Genomic DNA, 21,123 nt, shown 5'->3' on the forward strand with positions numbered 1-21,123 from the left:
AATTTCAGATTAGAGCTCAGGTTTCTTGACTTGCCCTATAGTGTTAATCTCTTTCCCTCTTCACCACATTTCACTGCTCTGTTCCTTGGCTACTATCCAAATCATTTTAATAAACTTCATGTGTTAATAATGATAAAAACTGGAACAAACCCTCTAAGAATCTCTGAATGCATGACCAGATAACTGAGCATTCCCCACCACCCCTGCACCACTACTAAATCATACCTCTGTGACAAGATGGTGATCTGCTTTTCAAAGGCCTCATCTATTTCCTCTTTCTGTCCAAGGGGTCAGTATTCTAGTCCGATGATAAAAATCACTTCTGTTTTCCTATCCATTTCACTCAAATATTCTCTATCAAGGTTCTTGATTTGTTTCTTGATACAATAGAAATTCTTAATATACAGTGAAACCTCCCTCCTGTTTCTTTTGAATAAAGTATATCAATCCAGAGCCAGGGTTCAATCCTAGATATCTATCAAATCTCAGTAATACCGAGGAATTTAAATTTGCCTCCTTGAGTTAGGAGCTACTTCTTCTTGTTTGTTGCCTAACCTCTGACCTTTTTGCATGTGTGCCCGCATGCATACATATATACACATACACATATATATATACATTCATATATATGTATATCTGTGTGTGTGTGTGTATATATATATATATATATATATATATATATATATATATGCTGGTTGTTTTAGTACTCTTTTTTTGGATTTTGTCTTCTTTAAATATCTGCTATTCCTATTACTTCTTTGTAGCTACTTTTTATGGCAGGGTTTTTTATCTGATATCCATATAAATATCTCTTATTTTATTTTTTTATAATTTTATGCCAGGGCAGCTAGGTGGTGCAGTGGATAAAGCACTGGCCCTGGATGCAGGAGGACCTGAGTTCAAATCTGGCCTCAGACACTTGACGCTTAACTAGCTGTGTGACCTTGGTTAAGTCACTTAACCCCAGTTGCCTCACCCCCCCCAAAAATAAAAATAAATAATTTTATTCCATATAGTTGATTTCTTTTGTAATTTTATATATTTTATTTTCTCTATATTTTTTCCTGCGAAGGCATCCATAGGCTTCATCAATCTGCCACAGACATCTGTGTATTCAGTGTGTTAAGAACTCTTTCACTATGGTATCTAACTTTGTGGATATATGTAAGTAATCTTCTTCCTCATCATCCTTTTTAAAAGTCTTTTAGATTAAATTCACAAAACACTAAAAAATCCCCAACAACATTCTTACTAGCCTTTGTTAGGTATACTCCATCTCTAGCCAAGAATATGTCATGCATATGTTTAAGCCCTGCTCCAGATGTCCAATATCATTCTCAGACAATGCTGCCTTAGCTGTTTACTTGCCAAATTATTTTTTCCCTTCTGTCTCTCTAGCCTTCAATTGGCAATAGTGAGGAAAACACAACCTGTGCCCCTATGGTCTTCAACTTCTTACATCAGACTTAATAATTGTTGACAAAACTTTTTCAGTCCCTTCTGGCAGTGTCATCTGTGCCCACTTGAATCACCAGAGGTAGGTAGCTCTCATCTGTTTTGGTGGGAAGCTCTTTATTAAACATTGGATACATGTTCTGGGAAGACATAAGAACTCTTGATTGCCATTGGCTTAAGTAGTACTCTGGATGAGGGAACCACTAGCTTCTGCTCAGATTGTAATCTCTTTTTTTGGCCCTTACTCAATATCCATCAACTGATAGCTTTAGTGGATTTATTAGCTATTTTGTTCTTTGGATAACAATTAACTTCTTTTTTTGTCAAAGCATTCATCCTTTTCAGGAAGAACTTCAAATCTGATTTTACTACCAACATGTAAAGCTATACTTTTCCTTCCATTTCCCTGTAAAGTGTAATACTCTTACACTTTGCTGTCATCTCCTTTCCTTTAGCTCAGAACTCTTCTCTCCTCATTGAAGATTTGCTTCTATTTCCTTTATACACTTTTCATTTTTTCTTACTACATGGAATGTGGAATGATGTTCTTCATGTAGCTTCATTTTCCTTTCCAGAAAGACCTTCCTGCATGTAAAACTGTTAACAGTCAGTACATGATTGCCCAAATATCTGCATTGGACACTGGATCCAAGTCACTTCACAATTTCTGCAGCTCCCCATCATTGTGATTTCCAGCCTTATTTTTTATCTACTTGTGGGGGTTCCCACAAGTTGTAAAGCATAAGCTGAAATGTCTGGTTAAAACTTATTCAGCTAATTATCCACTTTTAATAATTTGGAAATTTCACTTTCCTTCCTTTCCTTAATCTCAACAACTTCACAGTTATACTTCCCCATAAGCACTGCCCCAGTCTCATTTGTATGACAAATTTGCCCCACTCACTAATCCATTCTATCAATTTGCTTTACTCCCTAATTAGCCTATTTGCCTTTTCTTATTCACTTTTCTTTGTCTTGCCAACTACTTTCTCTTACATCTTCAAGTTCTATTTCCTAATTCTCTTTGGTCCTCCTGAATACCTCAATATTCTCCTTGATTTTCCTTGATCCTCTTCCTCTTTCAATTTACAAATAGAATTTAGATCACCGTCTGAGCCTTAACATTTTTCTCCCTCAAATTTGACCAAATTCATTCTCTTCCTTACCATCTTCAAAATCTGACATATTTCCCTTTCTCCTTAATTAGTTCAGGTATGCCTTTCTTTTTGCTTCTTTTCCCATAGAAACTGGAATCATCTTAGTAATATAACTAATAGCTGATACTCATTTAATGCATGCACAGTGCTTTATGTGTACACCCTTGTTTGATTCAAACCAATCATGGGATGGGCTCTATTGATTTAGTCCACAGGATACCATCCTTAAGACCACCAATCTCATCTGATCTTGGAAGCTAAGTGAGTCAAAAATAGTTATTAGACCATCTGGCAATATTGGGTCCTATAGGCTTGGGAATACAGTGTGGTAGAGTGGAAACATTGCTGGATTCAGAGTCAAAGAACTTGCTTTCAAATTCTGCTTCTGCCCATCATGACTTTTAAAACCTTGGAGATAGCATTTATCCTTTCTAGATCTCAGCATATTCATCCATGAAATGATAAGGTTGGATTCATTGACCTCCAAGTTTTATTTTAATTTAAGAGATATGATCCTATTAACCATACGAAATAGTTACTTAAGGTATTATTTTATCCATTTGACAAATAACTATAACTAGTCCTTTCTTGGGTGTAGGAAAATCATTCTACCAATTTAGTCCTCTACTTGTTTCACAACTTAGACTTTTAGAGAGGAGCCCAAGGCACCAAGAGGTTATATGGATTGACAGGGGTCACACATCCAAGTAAGCAGAGGTAACCAGAGGCAGGGGAGGTCTTTGAGAATCAGGCCAGCTCTTTATATGCCACTGCTCCCATTCCATCGATGAAGGAAATGAAGTTCAGAGTAGGGAAGTGCCTTCTCAATGGCCACACACTTAATAAGTGCCTCAGGTAGACTTCAAAGCTCATATCTGATAGACTGTAAAGCCTGTCCTTATTCTAGTCACTGCTCCAAGTTACCTCATGTAGAGCCCTTTGGAGCCCCTTTCAATATTAGTCAAATCATACGCCCAACTGGTCTTTTTGCCATAGTCTCTGGCCCATTTTGCAGTGCTTTTTTATATTTTCCTAAAATTTTCGGGTTTCTTGCCTATAGCAAGAAGTACCCAGTTAGATACTGAACTATGATGTTTATTTATCTGAAGCTGTAGAAATCTGTCCACATGAACTTTCCCTACCACATCTACCTTTTTCTATGGTTAAATTGTTCCATTACATTCATACTGCTGGGATGGCATGTGGATTTTTAGCAACAACATCCTATTTGAAGCTCATACCTTAGTTATTATCCACTCTAACCAGAGTCTCTTTTCAACATTATTTATTTGTGAGGGAAGAACAGGCTTCCATTTTTATGTCTAGCCTGTTTATGTTTCCTCCCTAGGTAAATTATCTCCTGGTTTCCTTGTGAAACCTCATCTCATTATACCTGCCCATCTCCCCAAGCTTGTCACTCAGTAATTCAGGGATCTCAGTTGTTTACTTTCTTTCCTGCTTGAGAATTAGCAGCACATCTGATTCACATTGGCATCGAAATAACCTGATGCTTCACAGGGGTAAGGAAGGGGAAGTGTAGACTCCCCAAGACTAGTCTGTGTTAGACCTGCTTCTCCCCAAATATTAAGGTTATATCAGTGATTGATGATTTCAATCTGTCAGATATTGTTAAAAATAAAAGAAAGTAAAGAAAAATGGAAGGAGTTAGGATAGGGTGCTGTTCTTATTCATGGCAGGTTTTTTTTCCAAGTCTGATTTTAACTCCTATCTCAACAGTCTCACTGAAACTCAGATATGTAAAAATGTGAGCATCTTCTTCTGAACCTTTCAGGGGCAGCAAGATATTAAATGACTTGCGCAGGGTCACAGTAAATATCCATAGGGATATACATACACACATATGCATAGATCTATGTACATATACTATATATATATACATATATATATATATATGTGTGTGTGTGTGTGTGTGTGTGTGTATGTATGTATATATACTATAGTACATATTACCCGTAGTCTGGGGTCTTGAGAACTGGTTGTATATGACCTGACTACAACCTTGGGGACTGTCATAAATTACTCTATTTTTGTCTTTTGTTGCCCCCAGAGAGGTATAACTGGTGGCCAGATACTTTCAAATGTCGGTAATTCTCATTCTATCAAATGATATAATATTTGTAAAGTACTTAGCATGAATGGCATATAATAGATGCTTAACAACTGCTTTTTCTCTTTCCCTCTTCTCCTTCCTGCACACAAGCATCCAAGATGACAAATGCACTCCTTGGGCACAGCCTGCTCTATAAAGGATATCCTTTACAACACTCTAGAAATAGTACATGAAATTCAAAGGTCTAATAGGAGCCCATATACTGTGTAGAAAATACCTAACGGGAATCACAATAGCTTATAAAAAACCACAATTCTGTTCCATCTTCACTAAGTTTTGCTAGAGTCTGAAAATCTTACCGACTCAAAGAGTTTTGATCACACTCACAAGGGAAGTGTACTTAGGGCTCACAGAAGGGCAGCCCATCACACATTTCAGTTAGTTCTTTCTATTATGATGTATGCATTCTCCCCCTTCCATGCAACTATCCATAGTACCACCCCATGTTTGTACTTCCTGTGAAAAGGCAAGAAACTTAGGGGCCACTAGACAGGTGACTTTTTTTAGCCAACAGAAACCCATATAATTATCACTTTTTATTGATACTTCTCTGAGGATTTGGATTCATTGTAGGGAAAGTATTTTCAGGGCTACAGAACAGGTAACCCTATTCTACCCGGCCCAGATATTCTTAATGATTCATTGTAATAAGGGAATGTGAAGTAAAGTGGCTTGCTCCAACATATTGGCCTTAGGCTTTTGGTGTTCCTCCTTGCAGTAGCAGGGACCATGCATAAAATCCTCTTCTTTTGCCAAAAATTGGGCTGATCATCCAGGTGATCATCCCTCCCCTGCCAGTATGCCTAGAACTCAGGTCTGTCCTTGGCCAAGTCCTCCCCTCTTAGGTCTCGATGGGGAGATCTCTTCCTCAGTCATGTGTCTTTATATCCAAAGCTCATTCAGGGGATCTTTTTGCCTTTCTCTGTTACCTTAGGACTTAGCACAGTGCTTAGTTAGCACACATTAGGTGCTTAATAAATGTTTGTTGCCTTATTTGACTCTCAATTCCTTGGCTACCTTAGCTACTTCTCTCTTATGCTAAGAAACTCAAGCTCAGTATCAGCTTTCTGACCTGTTCTCATAGAAAAAGAAAGAAAGAAAGAAAGAAGGAAGAAAGAAAGAAGAAAGAAAGAAAGAAAGAAAGAAAGAAAGATCAAAGGCAGACAGGAACTTGGGGTCCAGAATACTTCTCTTGATGATGTGGGAGAACATTCTGCCTCTGCCATATGTTTTCCAAAGTTTATTAATGGCTTCTTGGCAGGGAGAGCCCTTTCTCTTCTGGGCTTTCAGGATTTCTCCAGAAAAATCAATGAAGGTAGGAAAGGGAAAGTTGTTGAGTAGTTCTTTCCGCTCCCTTTTATAAAATGACAGTCAGGGGTGCTTCCACTCACAAGCATCTATCCATCAAAGCATCTGAGCCAATCAGTCCATCTTGGGGACAGCCCTCATCACCAAAATCCAAGCCTATCAACCCCCAGTCACAGACACTTAGTCCCATGATACCTTTGGTCTCTTATCAGGGTGCCAAATGCCATGTCCTCTTCGACATAGGGAGATGCAAACTAAATTCCCAAACAAAGGCTCATTACCCTGTTTGCTCATTAGTCTGGGGACTCCCTTCATCACCTCCACGTATATATGCAAATATTCAATTTAATTTACTCAAACAAACATTGATTAACTGTATATGTATATATATATATACATATACATATATATGTTCTAGGTAAATGCTGGGAATACAAAGATTATGAAAAATGATTCAGGCTCTTCTTTCAAATAGGTAACCTTCTACTGGTCTGGGGTATCAGAGGTTCACTGCTAAGCATAATAAAAGGGAGGAAATGATGGGGATGAGGGTGTGATCTAGACAAAATATTCTAGGATAGATTGAGGAGAAAGAGAATACTCTTTTAGCTTAGTAGGTGAGAAGAGGTTTCGTGGACAAGTGCCACCCTAAGTGAGCCTTGGAGGATGATGAAGACACTGTAAATATATAAAGGAATAGGACTTATGATTTTGTGGGTATTTTTGTTTGCCCTTTGTTCTGAAAGATGATCATGAGCTGCAGTCGATTGGATTTAAGTGAGGTAGGGCTGTGCAAAGTCACCAGACTCACGCTCTCCTCCAGAGTCATCTGGGTCTATTTTGTTGGCACAGTGTATTCCTGGATGAAGAAAATTCTTCTTCTAATGAAGCTTGACACTCTCTGCAAAACTTATTGTCTTAGAGTTGCCTGGGGAAAGTGAGACCTCAAAGGAAAGATTAAGTGCCCACAGTTCCAGTCCATATGTTTCAAAGGCATGATTTGGTTCCAAGTTTTAGGCTGTGAGGTGGTTCATTGAAAAGTTTTGGACTTGGATTCCGGAAGACTTGAGGTCAAATACACCCTAGACATTTAATTGTGTCACCATGGGGAAGCCAGTTTCTCAGCCTCAAGTTGCTCATTTATAAAATGGGTGATGATAGCATCTACCTCATGAGATTATGGGAGATAATGACAGCACTACCTCATGAGATCACTGTGAACATTATATAAGATAGCATAAATGTTTTGCAAATCTTAAAGCTTTCTATAACTGGAGCTATTCTTGGTTTAAAGGCCAAATTGTTATCCATTATGCTTCATTGGTACTATATATTATACACACATATATATGTATACATAAAATATATGTTATATATTATACAAATATCACACATTAGATATGATAGTATAATATAATAAATAACATTATTGCAGTTTATATCATTATATTACATTATGTTTTATATACTATTTTATTCTGCTCTAATACTTCAGAACATCCACAATTTCATGAACTAGAGTAGGTTACAATTACTCTTCTCTGCTTCATTCCCTTGAGCAATTCTCATTTATGTTCAATGAACATAGGCTGCCACCTCCTTGTCTTTGCCCTTGCCACTGCCAATGCCTGTACAGCTTCTCATGGAATTCTACCCCTAATATCTATTCCTCTGGGCAGCCTCCCATAATTCATGCTGGTCAGGACTTTCCCCTTCAGAATTCACAAAGCAGCTTGTTTTTCTTTCTAGGACTCAATTCATGTAGCATTATGCAGGATAGCCAACCTGCGTTGGTGTCTTCTGTACCTATTATACTATAAACAGCAAGAGGTCATGGACTATGTTGAATCTAAATGGGCTGTCCCTTCCAGTGCCTAGCTAAGGTTTCTGTACGGTTTTTGTTGTGCAGTCATTTTTCAGTTGTCTTCCACTCTTTGTGACTCCATTTGGGGTTTTCTTGGCAAAGATACTGAAATGGTTTGCCATGTCCTCTTCCAGCTCATTTTTATAGATGAGAAACTGATTCAAATAAGGTTAAGTGATTTTCCCAGGGTCACATGGCTAGTAAGTGTCTGAGGTCAGATTTGAACTCAGGTTGATGAGTCCAATGCTCTATCCACTATACCACTTAGCTAAACAATCTCTGAGTGATCTAACTCAGTTTTGCAATGCTATGAGGTTACTTCTACTCTCTGCGTGTCTTTTTCTTTATCTGTAGAAAGCAATTTTATTGCTTGAAGTAGGGCATCTCTATAGTCCCTTTCAGTCTAAATAGGCAATAAGTTTCTGTTGGTTTATAATCTTTATGACAGTGTCTCCTCTTCTTCCTCAGTTTGTCCACCTTTTCATACTGCTCTCCCTGGGCCAACAAGTTGAGTTCCCCAATAAAAAATCTGAATCCCATGCAACCTAGACATAAGGAGATTGAAAACAGAAGAAGTATACTAAAATTCTTTAGAGGGCTTCTTGCCTTATTATTGTCAGTTCTAATAGAGTTTTAAAAGGTCTGGCCATATGTGCACATACATAAATATGCAAACACATACCTATTTTAGTTTACAAAAAAAAGCCACATTCTTCAAGCCACCTTGGGAGCAAACTAAATAATTGAAAAGATATTCACAATCATTTATAAATGCTTACTATATTTGCTGGTTTCTATATTGCCACTTTGCACCTCCATGCAGACTTTGTTACACTTTTAAACTTTAATTATTTGGGTTGTAGCTATGATGGATATGATCTGCAGATGGTATTAAGAAAACATGTATTAATATTTAAGACAAGTAGGGAGCACCATCATACTCCATCTATCCTTATTTCAGAAACTGAAATGACTCCGAGTCTTTTCTGGAACTTGGGCAGAAGGTCTACAAGTAGATACGCGTGGAACAATTTTGGAAGGCATCATGGCATAGTGGATCCATATCAGGTGGAGCAAGAAAGACCCAAGGTCAAGGCCCTCTTCTCTACATACTATCTGTGTGTCCCTAAGGATATCATTTAGCCTCTCGGTGCCCCAGGCAACACTCCAAGATTATAAATTGCAGAGTACTTACTTATCTGCAGAGGTAAAGGGAGTCTCCTTACCAAGAGCTACAAACAGCACTTAAATCTTGTTAAAAAATCATGTTCAAGGTTGCAAAGTGTTTTACAGAAATCAGCTCATCTCACCAATGGGAATTCTTAGCCCAGTGGTATAATTATAGTTCAATATCCTTGTCTTCTTATGTTGACTCACTCTGGTTCGTGCACTTCCACCATTTTTCTATTAGAGGATCTTCTCAATCTGATAGGCACCTTCTTCTTCGCCTTTTGGTATTTCAAGGTCACCAGGGCAGTGCTCATTCTAGCTGTATCTGTTATCTCTCAATCTTTTCTGACCATATGTATCCTAGATGTCATTTCTAGTCTCAGTTTTTTTTAAATAAAAATAATTGTTTGAAATATACAGTAGCTTTTCTCTACTCACCATACATCTTTCCATTGGCCACAGTTATTATTTTGAGGAGACCATGGCCACATATAAAATAGATTTTGTTTCAAGTAGAAAAAAAGGAGCTATCTCAGATGAGAAGCTAGGTAGGATCCTGGAGCTCAAAGAATTGAGGTTTATAGAAGCCAGGAGAAGAAAATTCACTTTGCCTTGAGACACTTTAAATTGTTCCTGTCAAAACATTAACATCAAAAGACTCTATGAGGATTTTGTAAAGGCCCTAGATGGGCATTACCTTTTCCATCTTTGTGGAAATGACAACATTATTCATTAATTATTTTCCTCTCTAAAAGAGCCTGAGAAAGGCAGAATCTCTTTTTCCAGGAGTTCTCTTAACAGCTTTTGAATTTACAGCACTGTCAGCAATTCTATGAGAAAATTGTATTTTCAAGGATTTTAAATGACTTAAAAAAGGGAACACCAAGATGAAACTTAGGGAAACCATAGCTGATCTTGGATGGTTGGACTATCTTTTTCTTTAACAAATCCAAAGAATATGCTCTCTTGTCCCATTTCTCTTACGAAATAAATGACATTTGTCATGTGGAACGGGGTCCATTGTAACCTTAAATCTTTGCCTGGTACCTGAAAATCCACTGCTTTAAAAACTTAAGTTTATAGTGATTAAGGAATATATTGTGGATCATGTTCACTAGAGGGATATTTTGAAAAATTATAAAATGAAAATGACCCTGGGCAAGTCACTTAACCCCAATTACCTCACCAAAAAAAAAAAAAAAAAAGAAAAAGAAAAAGAAAATGTTTCTGATAATTGTAGGAACTGTTATTTATTGTTGCTGTTATTTATTGGATTTGTAGAAACTGGGGTCATTTTCTTCCCAAAGGATGTCTGTGTTTGTGTGTGTGTGTGTGTGTGTGTGTGTGTGTGTGTGTGTATAGTTTCAATCTAATTCAATTCTTACAGCATTTATGAAGTACCTACTATGTGCCAGGCACTGTGCTAGGCACAGCATATGCCAAGGCAAAAATCTAAATAATCCTTGATCTCTTATTGGGAGGGGTAAATATGTGCAGATGTAACATGAAGAAAACTGGGGGGGAACAGAAAAGACATGCAGGGGTTGGTTTCTAAATTGTGCTTTGAATTTCATGGTGTGGGCGAGAGGAAGGAGGACATTATAGATCTGAGAGATAGTTTGTATAATGACATGGAGTGGAGCAGGGAGAAGCAGTGTAGTTTAGAGGAACAGACAACAAGCCAGTTTTCTTGGAATGGAGGATAGAAGAAAAGAAATAATGTGGGGATGGAGGGTGGCAGTACACTTTAGATGTTCAGCTAAGGATTTTGTATTTTATGTTAGAAGCAATGAGGAGCTAATTGTGGGAGAGGGTGTAACATGATTGACTCTGTTTTTGGAAAATCACCTAGATAGTTGTGTAGTAGATTGATTGGGGAAGAAGAATTGGAAGCAGCAAGAAATTTAATGGTTATGAAAATAATCCAGTTTAGAGGCAATGAACATCTGAACTAGAATAGTGTCTGTGTAGAGAGAAGTGAGTACATTAGGTATGGAGGAAGCATTAACAAGCTTGGCAACAAGTAAGATATGGGAGTGTGATGATGGGAGGAAAGTCAAAGATAACTGATGTTGTAAAGCTGGGTGACTGGAAAGGGGGTGGTACCCTCAAAAGAGATAGTGACTATTGGAGGAGAGGAGGGGTTTCTTCAGCAAAAGAATGAATTCTGTTTTGTACTTATTGAATTTAAGATGGCCATGAGGTATCCAGGTGGTGTGGTACATTGAGTGGGTGGTAATTAGGGGCTGGATTTCATGAAAGAGATGATGTCTGGATTTATATAGATTATAGGATCATTCTCTTAGGGATAATTGAGCTTGTGGGACCTGGAGAGTGTGTGTGTGTGTGTGTGTGTGTGTGTGTGTGTGTGTGTGTGTGTGTGTGTGTGTGTGTGTGTATTAGAGAGGGAGAGACAGATAGAAACAGACACAGAACAATACAGAGGCAGTGAGAGAGACACAGACACAGACAGACAAAAGGAGGAGAAGAGGACACAGAGGAAAGCCTTGGGGATGAATAGTCCATATTTTTGTTCAAGAATGATGGTACAGTAAAAGAAACTGAGAAGGGAGCCAAATAGGTGGCAAGATATCCAAGATAGTGTAGTGATAGAGAAACCAAGGAAGGAGAGGGTTACACAAAGGTGTTTGACATTGGGTGGGGCAAAGGATGACATCCTGAGATAATAATAGATACTGTTAGTTACAGAGTCACTTTTAAATTGTTGGCTAGCTACAATAGCCGAGTCACTGATGGGCATTATAAAAATAGACTAAGTGGGGTCATTTGGAATCCTAAAATGTGAATATATTGTGATACCCAGGTGCCACTTCCTCCTTGATCCCTTCCACACCCCATCTAGCAGGCTCTCACCTATAAAATATCTCCATGTGACCCCCTCTGAATCCATGGTCAATGCATAAAATGTTCTACATATTTGTGCATGTGATTTGTCCTCTTACTAGATTAGAAACTCTTATAAGGGAAGAATGTTTGAAAAAAATTCAGCTTTGAGTCCTTAGCATTGAACATTGTGTGTTAATTCTCTTGGGTGTCTGTGGCATTGAACTTAATGGTAACCATGAAAGAAGGTTTTATAGAAATTCATTTAAATAAACATGTTTCATTAAGTTTTTTTATTCAGAAACTGTGATGAGAGATGAAGGGCAATAATATTCCTTTCCTTCTATCATGGACCATAGCTAAGCAGCAGGATTATAAGATAACAGGACTCAGAGCTCTAAAGAAACCTTAGAGATCATCTGGTTCAAGTCCATCATTGTGAGGATGGGAAAATTGAAACTTAGAGTGGGGGAGTGACTTGCCCAAACCCAGGCAGGGAGTAGACACAATGACTGAGATTGGTTAATTTCATGGCATGACCTTTTATGCTGCCCAATTATTGGACTCCTCCTGCCTTTCCAATCTTCTCTGCATTTTTCACTTCAGTGACATAGGCTTGCTAGCCATTCCTTCTGGACAACCTTCCCTCTTCTACCTGCATAGCTTTGTGTAAGTGGTCAGTCATGTTAGGAATACAATTCCTCCTTATTTCTGGGAGAAATGATTTTTCTCTTATATTAATTATTGAATTAGGACCAGGATTTTCCTCAGAAGCCTATAGATTGTTTAGTCTCTGAAGAGCATTGTTGATGGATGCCTTTCCATCCTGGCTGGGAGTCCCTACTTGACTAGAGAACTTTACAAAGAGTTTAATCTAAGGTGAATTATGGACCATTGTGTTCCACTCAAACAGGTATGAGCAGAAATGGACACCCTTTTATCTAGATTGCCTTGGGTAGGGGTAGTTTGGATAAGAGATAAGTCTCATTGTCCAAGACTGAGTGATGAGAATCCATCCCCTCATTAGAATAGGGGCTATCATTTTAATATTCATTTTTATTGATTGTTAACTAATTAGAGTCTAGTTCCACCCACAGGAACACCTACTCTTCTAAGGGCATAGAAACATTGAATGGGTTCTGTGAGGGGTCTTTGTTTTTCAAGAGTGTCACTGACCTCTTTTATTAATCATTGCTAACATTATTAATAAAATGATTAATTACCCAGAAACTGTGTCACTCTTTTCATAATATCATGCTGTGGGACAGCTAGTGGTACATTGGACAAAGGATTGGCTCTGGATTCAGGAGGACCTGAGTTCAAATCTGGCCTCAGACTCTTGAAACTTAGTAGCTGTGTGACCCTGGGCAAGTCACTTAACCCTCATTGCCTCTCAAAACCAAACAACCAAACAAACAACAAAAAACAAAACAAACAAAGCCAAAACCAAAACATAATATCATGCTGCTTTCAGTAAACGAGTTATTACAAGAATCAAACCAAAACAATTTCTTAGCTCTTTTCTTTGTAGTGTACTTGGCTCCCTTTTTAATATTTTATTAATGGCTTAGATATATTTATGGCATAATTAATAAAATTTGTCAATTGCTCAAAGATTCAAAATATAGCTAATGTAATTAAGTACTGTAAGGATCCCCAAAAGAATAGGGAGCACATTGGGCATAATCCAAAAATATTTTGCTTATTACACTCTGCATTATTTTATCTGTTAAGGGCTAAAATTCTAGCTAAACTGTCTAAAATATCTAGTGAGTGGTCGCCAATAAATTATAAGTTTTAGCAAGAGTTAGACTTTTAAGCATTTATTAAGGAGAATAAGAATTTGGTAAAGAGAGAAGAAAAGGTCTAGATTCCTATCTATTAAAGGGAGAGCACATTTCTAGCTCCGCTTTCCACCGGAGTCCAAAGGAAAGAGAGTCAGAGCGAGTGCCAGTCTCTTCCTTCCTCCTCCCACTAGCCTGCGTCACTTCCTGACGCCAAAGAAAAGACTCCTGGTCTTGCCCTCAAAGACCTTCGCTTCATGGGTGGAACTCTTCTACAGTAAGTCTCCAGCAGGTGGCGTCATTCCAATCGTTACATATCCAAGACTTCACAGGTTTCTCTGATACTGCCACCCGCATCATTTCTTATAGCAGAATTGAATTCCTTTGCATCAATAGAGCATAATTTGTTCATTTCTTCTGTAATTGATAGACAGTCCTTTAATTTCCAGTCATTTGCCACAAATTGCTATGAATTTTCTTTTTCTTGTATTTTAAATTCAGGAAGAGTTGGAAAGGAGAGAATATAAGTACTTGTGAACCTCATTTAATCCTAATATCCACAAAAATGAAAAAAAAAAAAGAATGCAAAGTTTTTCATTGGGCAAACTTTATAAATCCAATATAAGCTATCTGTATCTGAAAAAAAGATATGGGAGTTTTTAGTGGGCCATAATCTCATTATGAGTCAGTGGTGTCATATGTCAACCAAAAAAAAAAAAGGAGTAAATTTTATCTACAGTAAAAAAGGCATAGGCTCTAGGCATATACAGGCTAATGATGTGCCCTGATCTGATCATATTTGCAGTATTACGTTTAGTGTCTGTGCCATAGTTTAAATTGCGGACACTGGTAAGGTGGGAAATGCCCAGAAGAGAGCAACAAAAATGGTGATTGGACTTGAATTTCTGCCATGTTAAAATTAGGTGAAGAAACTGGTGATGGTCAGCCCAGAGAGGAGGAGATAGATATGAAAACCTTCTTCAAGGATTTGAAAATGTGAGAGAATGCATTAAACTTGTTCTGTTAAGCCCCAGAGGGCTGAATCAGGGGCAATGGGTAGAAAGCATATTTGTTAAGAGGTAAATATAGACTTGAGAAAAAGAAAAACATTCTAACAATTGGAGCTGTATCCATATGGGACTTGTTTGTCCCATTAATATTCAGGTAGAAGCTGGAGGACCACTAGTCCATTCTTTTGTAGTTGACTATTTTTGTTTGTTTGTTTTTGGATATAGACTAAACTAGATGGTCACTGAGGTCTCTTCCAACTCTCAAACTTGGTGATTTTGTGATTCTATTCAAGAGAAAAAAAATTTGAAATGTGAATAATCCTAGTATGATGCACCCAAAACCATCTTGTGTAAGATGCTAAAAATTACATAATATTTGTTGCAGAATTGCAGTTTTACAATTCAATTGCCAGAATATAGTGCTTCTGAATTTTGCTCATCTTAATTTTAAAAAAAGAAAGAGAGCTCTTTAAACCAACACAAGAATTGGGATACCATCTTCAACACTTTAACACAAAAAATATTATTTATGAATAAAAATCAAAGTAAAATAAACTAGTCAAAATTAGTGTTCAAAAATGTAAAAATCATTTTAGTATTTCTATTAACAGATTAGTATTGAAAGAGTAAATTTTGATGACATTAAATACCTTCCTTCCTTTCTTTCTTCTCCCACTCCCACTCTCTCTTTACTTCTTTCCCTCCCTCTCTCGGTATTCATTTGCATGGCATGGTAAAGTTTTCATAGGATAATAGGAACATAGATCTATATTAGGAAGAGATCTCAGGTCCCATATAACTCAGCACCTTTGGTATAGTGTCATGTAGTCGGCAGAGTATTTATCAGTTTTAGAGTTAGAGAATAGTCTGTCACTTATTATTTGTATGTTCCTGAGCAAATCTGGGCCTCAGTGTCTTCATCTGTAAATTTAGGTGGTTGGACTAAATGACCTTGGAATTACTTTTTGGATCTATGCCTATAAATCTTTATTTTACAGATGAAAAAATGAGAGTCCACAGGGGCAAAATGCCCATTGTCCTTAAGCTATTAAGTATCAGAGGAATAATGTGAGCACAAGTCTCCTGGCTTCAAAGAAAGTGCTCTTTTTCACTGTGACTCTCTGCCTCCTAGTTTTTGTTGTTGTTGTTTTTTCCAGTCAATGAGGGTTAAGTGACTTGGCCAGGGTCACACAGCTGGTGTCAAGTACCTGAGACTGAATTTGAACTCAGGTCCTTTGAATCCAGGGCCTGTGTTTTATCCACTGCTCCACCTAGCTGCCCCCTGCCTCCTAGTTTTTGAGAGCCCTCTCAGATATATTGTCTCATTTGAGGCTTCCATAGGAAATAGGCAGGGCTGGCATTGGGGCTCCCATTTAAGATGAAGAAACTGAGACTTGAAGGAGTGTGTGTGTGTGTGTGTGTTCAAGAAATAAGCACTAAGGCTCTCCTCTTCCTCTCACATAGCAGACACATTCAAACACCTTGGAAGTTTGTGTCAAAAAAACCTTCTCAACTAGGAAGAAGTTGCTGTTAAGCTGCTTCTCCCTCCTCATGCAGAAATGGGTTATGCTAACAGCATTAAGGGATTTTAATGATTAAGGGATTTGAAATGGACAGAAAATTCCTGCTTCTGTTTCATGGAAATGCTTTTGAAAGTACCTGAATTTGTCTCTAGATGTAGCTGTGGGGGCATTTTTTATGATGTGAAATATCCTGAACTCACGTTGAGCTTGCTAGCATGCTTTCACAGAATCCTCTCCTGCATACAATAGCAACGCTCCTGAACTTTCCTGATGTTTGAATAATGAAAAAGGTGGCTTCGCTTTTCAAAATAAGAAGCAATTCCTCCCTTAAGATTTGGGGCTCCAAAATGTGAGAGAGAAAAGGTAAAGATCATTTCCATTGCCTCCTTCCAGAATGATCACTTTTTATTTTGTCTTTTCCACCCCCTCCCCCTGAAATGTTCTCTCCCTGTCTTGTTATTATTAACAAGAGTCATCAAGGCATAGTGGATGCAGAGCAGTGGACTTGGATGACATGACTTCAAATACTGACTCAGACATCTGGTTGTTAGATCATCTTTTTGCAGCCCCTTTACTTGTAAAAAGGTAAAAAAATAACTATAGGGTCGAGTTTCTAGGATGATCGTGAGGCATATCTGGGATCCTGGCTATAAAGTGACTTGCAAATCTGAAATGCCAGTTATTATTATTAATTCTTTATTATTTACTAATCAAATCTTTTTTTGGAAAGTCAAGTAGAAAATTAGGACATATATCCATATGAAGCAAGTAATAGAAAGAAATCCACTTTAATTCTGGTGGATGTTCCCTAAGGGTCTATCCTTAAGCATCTTATCTCTCTAACCCCACTGACCCTTGTAGATCTCATTCCCTTTTACAGTTTTGGAACCAATTTGGAGTGACTCCCAGAACCATGGCCTTAGTACTTGCCTTTCTATCAAGTACCAGACCCATATATTTTAATAACTATGAAGAAGACTCCACCTGAAGGTTCCAGCAACACCTAAAATAGAGATTTTATAAATGAGCTCATTGACTTCTCCCCAAAACAGTTCCTTCCTCTGATCTCATTGTTATTGTCAGTAGCACTAATATTTACTCAGTTCCATTTAATTAAAACATTATTTTGGGCAGCTAGGTGGTGCAGTGGATAGAGCATCAACCCTGGAGTCAGGAGGACCTGAGTTCAGATCTGGATTCAAACACTTGACACTTACTAGCTGTGTGACCCTGGGCAAGTCATTTAACCCCAATTGCCTCACCAAAAAAAACAAACAAAAAAACCCCATTATTTTGGCATCTCTGACACTCCCTGAAAGTTCAGTGACCCTTGACTAAATATAGAGCATCTAGGTAATGCAGTGGATAGAACATAAGGCCTGGAGTCAGGAAGACCTCAGTTCAAATTCGGTCCTAGATACTTACCAGTTGTGTGGCCCTGGGCAAGTCACTTCAACGTGTTTGCCTTCTTCTGGCCATGGCTAGACACGCATAAGTTCCTATGGTTAAATATTACCATGACCCTGGAGATTTCAAAAATCTCCAGTGTTCCCTTATTGCCTCTGGAGCAAAGTTCAAATTCCTTGCTTCATAGTTCATACTTTCTGTGATCGGGAACCTTCATGCCTTTATTACTTCATCACATTCTATCTCCCTTCGCCCAAGCCTACCCAGGCCCTCCCTGTGCTCTCCAGGCTCTGGGTCTTTGTTCACATCATTCCCTATGTCTGGTACAACAATCAATGAACATTTATTATTCAACTACTATATATCAGGCAGTGGGACAACAGGACTAGAATCAAAATAATTCTGGACCACAAGGAACTTACACTCTAGAGAGGGAGATAACATGTACATATATATGTAGTTTTATAATATATGTTGTATATATACATACATAAATATACACACATTTATATTTGCATCCCACGCGTGTTTGTACAACACTTGTTCCCTGCAATGCTCCTATCTCCTTACAGCAAAGTATTTCCTAATTTTTCAGTCAGTTGCTAAAGCCCCACTTTCCAGTTCGCCATACTATATGTTTATGTATATGAAGAGACATATATTTGTATACAATGTACACATTAGTATATGTATTAATATATGTTTAGGTATTGTATGCATGCATACACCTACATACCTACACTACCTACCTACCTACCTACATACATACATACATACATACATACATACATACATGATTTCTTTCATCTATCAATATCTCTGGAAATTTTTGGGTGCAGGGGCATTAGCAACTGGGAGAGAGTCCAGGAAAGGCTTTGTATAAGGAGATAGAAGACTTGAGGGAGCTAGTGCCTTCTAATGGGAAGAGGCAGGGAAAGAAGACCATGCCAGGCACAGAAAACAGCCTCTTCAAGCCTCAGGTATGGGCAAGATGAATTCTAGCTCCACAGATTGGCAAGTAGGCAGCTTTGGCTTGGACCATTTTGCATTGGTTCCTCCTTGTAGTATTGTCTCCTTTACCAAAGGCATTTAACAATATTTCCATGTTATCCTGGCTTAATCTGTTTCCTGTCTGGATGGTATTGTTAAAGGCTCTCTACTGTACCCCAAATGGCCCACTTTTTTGGCTGAAAAGCTATGAATAAACTGGCCCGTGAGGACAAAAGGAGAGCCCAGCCCTCCAAGGGGAGGCTTATTGACTTCTCTTTGGTTGGGAGGTCACGCCAGACCTTGTGTGTCTTTCATGACTTGAATGAAACACTTGCTTGTTTGACAGCTAACAGCTCAGCTATCAAAGGGGGTTCTTCAGTCACACAAGAAGATAGCCACATTCCCACAGCTCTCCTCAGGTGAGCTCAGTGAGGGACTATGGAAGACTGGATTAGCTGAGCTGCTGTTTGAACTTTTACAACATTCCTTTTCAAGGAAAGTAGATTGATCTCCACGGTGTGTACATGAGGACGATCAATCATGCCATCATAGCTGCTTTTTCTCTTTACTTCTCATTCTGCCCATGATTCCCACTTCATCTCCAACAATGGTGGATCATAGGGAAGCTTTTGTAGGTCCTTAGTTCATGAATGGACATGGGGTTTGAAGTCAGTAATTAAAGTGGGTATGGGAAGATGGCGGGCAAGAGAGATCCCATTTTTGGAGGGGGGAAGGATCTGATACCATTTGATTCTATTTCAATAGATAGAATTGCTTTTTGATAAACTATCCCATGAATTATTTTTTCCCATAACTTAAATGATATAGGAATTACTCAGTTATCTTACAAATCTTATAGAGGAGATGCCTGCTAAGAGAGTTATTAAATTAACTCAAGGTCAATCAGTCAATCAATCAATCAAATGAGAACTTGTAAAGTGTCCCAGACAGACACTCTTTGTGCTGGCCATAGAGGATACAAAGACAGAAAAGGCAATCCTTGCCTTCAGCATGTACAACGGACAAATATTAATAAATACAAAATAAACACAAGGTGATTTTTGGAAGAAGGTTATATTGACAGAAGGTGGGATTAGGATTCCTTCAGTTGGAGATACTTTTTGCATGAAGGTGACAAAGGAGTGAATTCTGGACATAGGGGGCAACCTATGTAAAAGGCAAGGAAATGGAAGATGAAATATTAAGTATGAGAAAGATCAGGTGGCCAGCTGGGCTGGATCAAGGCTTGAGAAGAACAATGTCCAATTATGAGATTATGCATTTTAAAAATTCTACGATTCTCTTCCTCCTCATATTTATCACCTGTAATTCCTAAGTCCCTTCAAAGCTCAGTTGAGCTGTCACTTTCTACATGAATCATTCCCTGATCCTCCCCCTTAGTTTGTTAATCTCCCTCAAAGTATTGCTGGAGAAGGAAATGCCAAACCACTCCAGTATCTTTGCCAAGAAAACCTCAAATGTGGTCACAAAGTGAGAGACATGACTGAAAGACAACTGAATAACAGACAAGGAAACTCTTCCTATCTGTGCAGGTTGGTTTTAGAATCTTAACGATATACTTATAGAATTAGAGGTTAATGGGCTCACTCAGAATCACACAACTAGTATGAATCACAAGCCAGAAGTGAGCTCAGGTGTTCACAAGGCTGAAGGCAGCTCTCATGATACTGTGAATGTACTTGGTATATATTGGTGCATTTATGAAGTTTGCACATTATTTCTCCAATAGAATGGAAGCTCACCTGAGAGTAGGGATCATTTTTTTGTCTTTACCCTGGGCTCTGGTGCCTTGTTAGTGTCTAGCACATAGGTGATTATTAATTATTATTAACTGAATTTCCTCCTAGTTCAAGTGATTTCTTCTCTTTATTTATATTATAATATATATATATTATACATATATATATACACACATATACATATACATATATATACATACAAACACACATACACACATACATTGGAAACATGCTCTTCACATCATCTTTAACCAAGCTCCAATAACATGGGCAGAGTTTGGGCTCCAGTGATCCAGGCACATATCTTTCTCTCTTTCTCTCTATCTGTCTCTTTTCAGTCTCTCTCTCTCCCCTCCCTCCTCTCCCCCCACCCATTCTTTCTCTGATACTTCTCTTGATTACAGTCACAGGTAATGTCACAGTTCTGCTCCTTTGTAATTTTGCCCTTTGAAGTATTGAAATGAGTTTTTGGCAGTCTGGATCAATTAAGGATATAATTTACAGATTTATCTAAACTGTGCCAACTTCTTAACTTGTAATTTAGTGAAAAATGTGCTTCAGGTGGGCTGAGGTAAATTGACTCTTTGGGGGCCAATTTCCCCCCTCGACTATGTGTATCAAATTAGAATTGTTTATTAGAGAAGTCTCTTCCTTGTATAAAGTCATGGGGTAATATCTAAACTCTCATTGAGAATAATTTATTTTAAAGGGACAATACAT

Source organism: Dromiciops gliroides, chromosome 2 (assembly GCF_019393635.1).
Source record: "Dromiciops gliroides isolate mDroGli1 chromosome 2, mDroGli1.pri, whole genome shotgun sequence".
Taxonomy (NCBI): domain Eukaryota; kingdom Metazoa; phylum Chordata; class Mammalia; order Microbiotheria; family Microbiotheriidae; genus Dromiciops; species Dromiciops gliroides.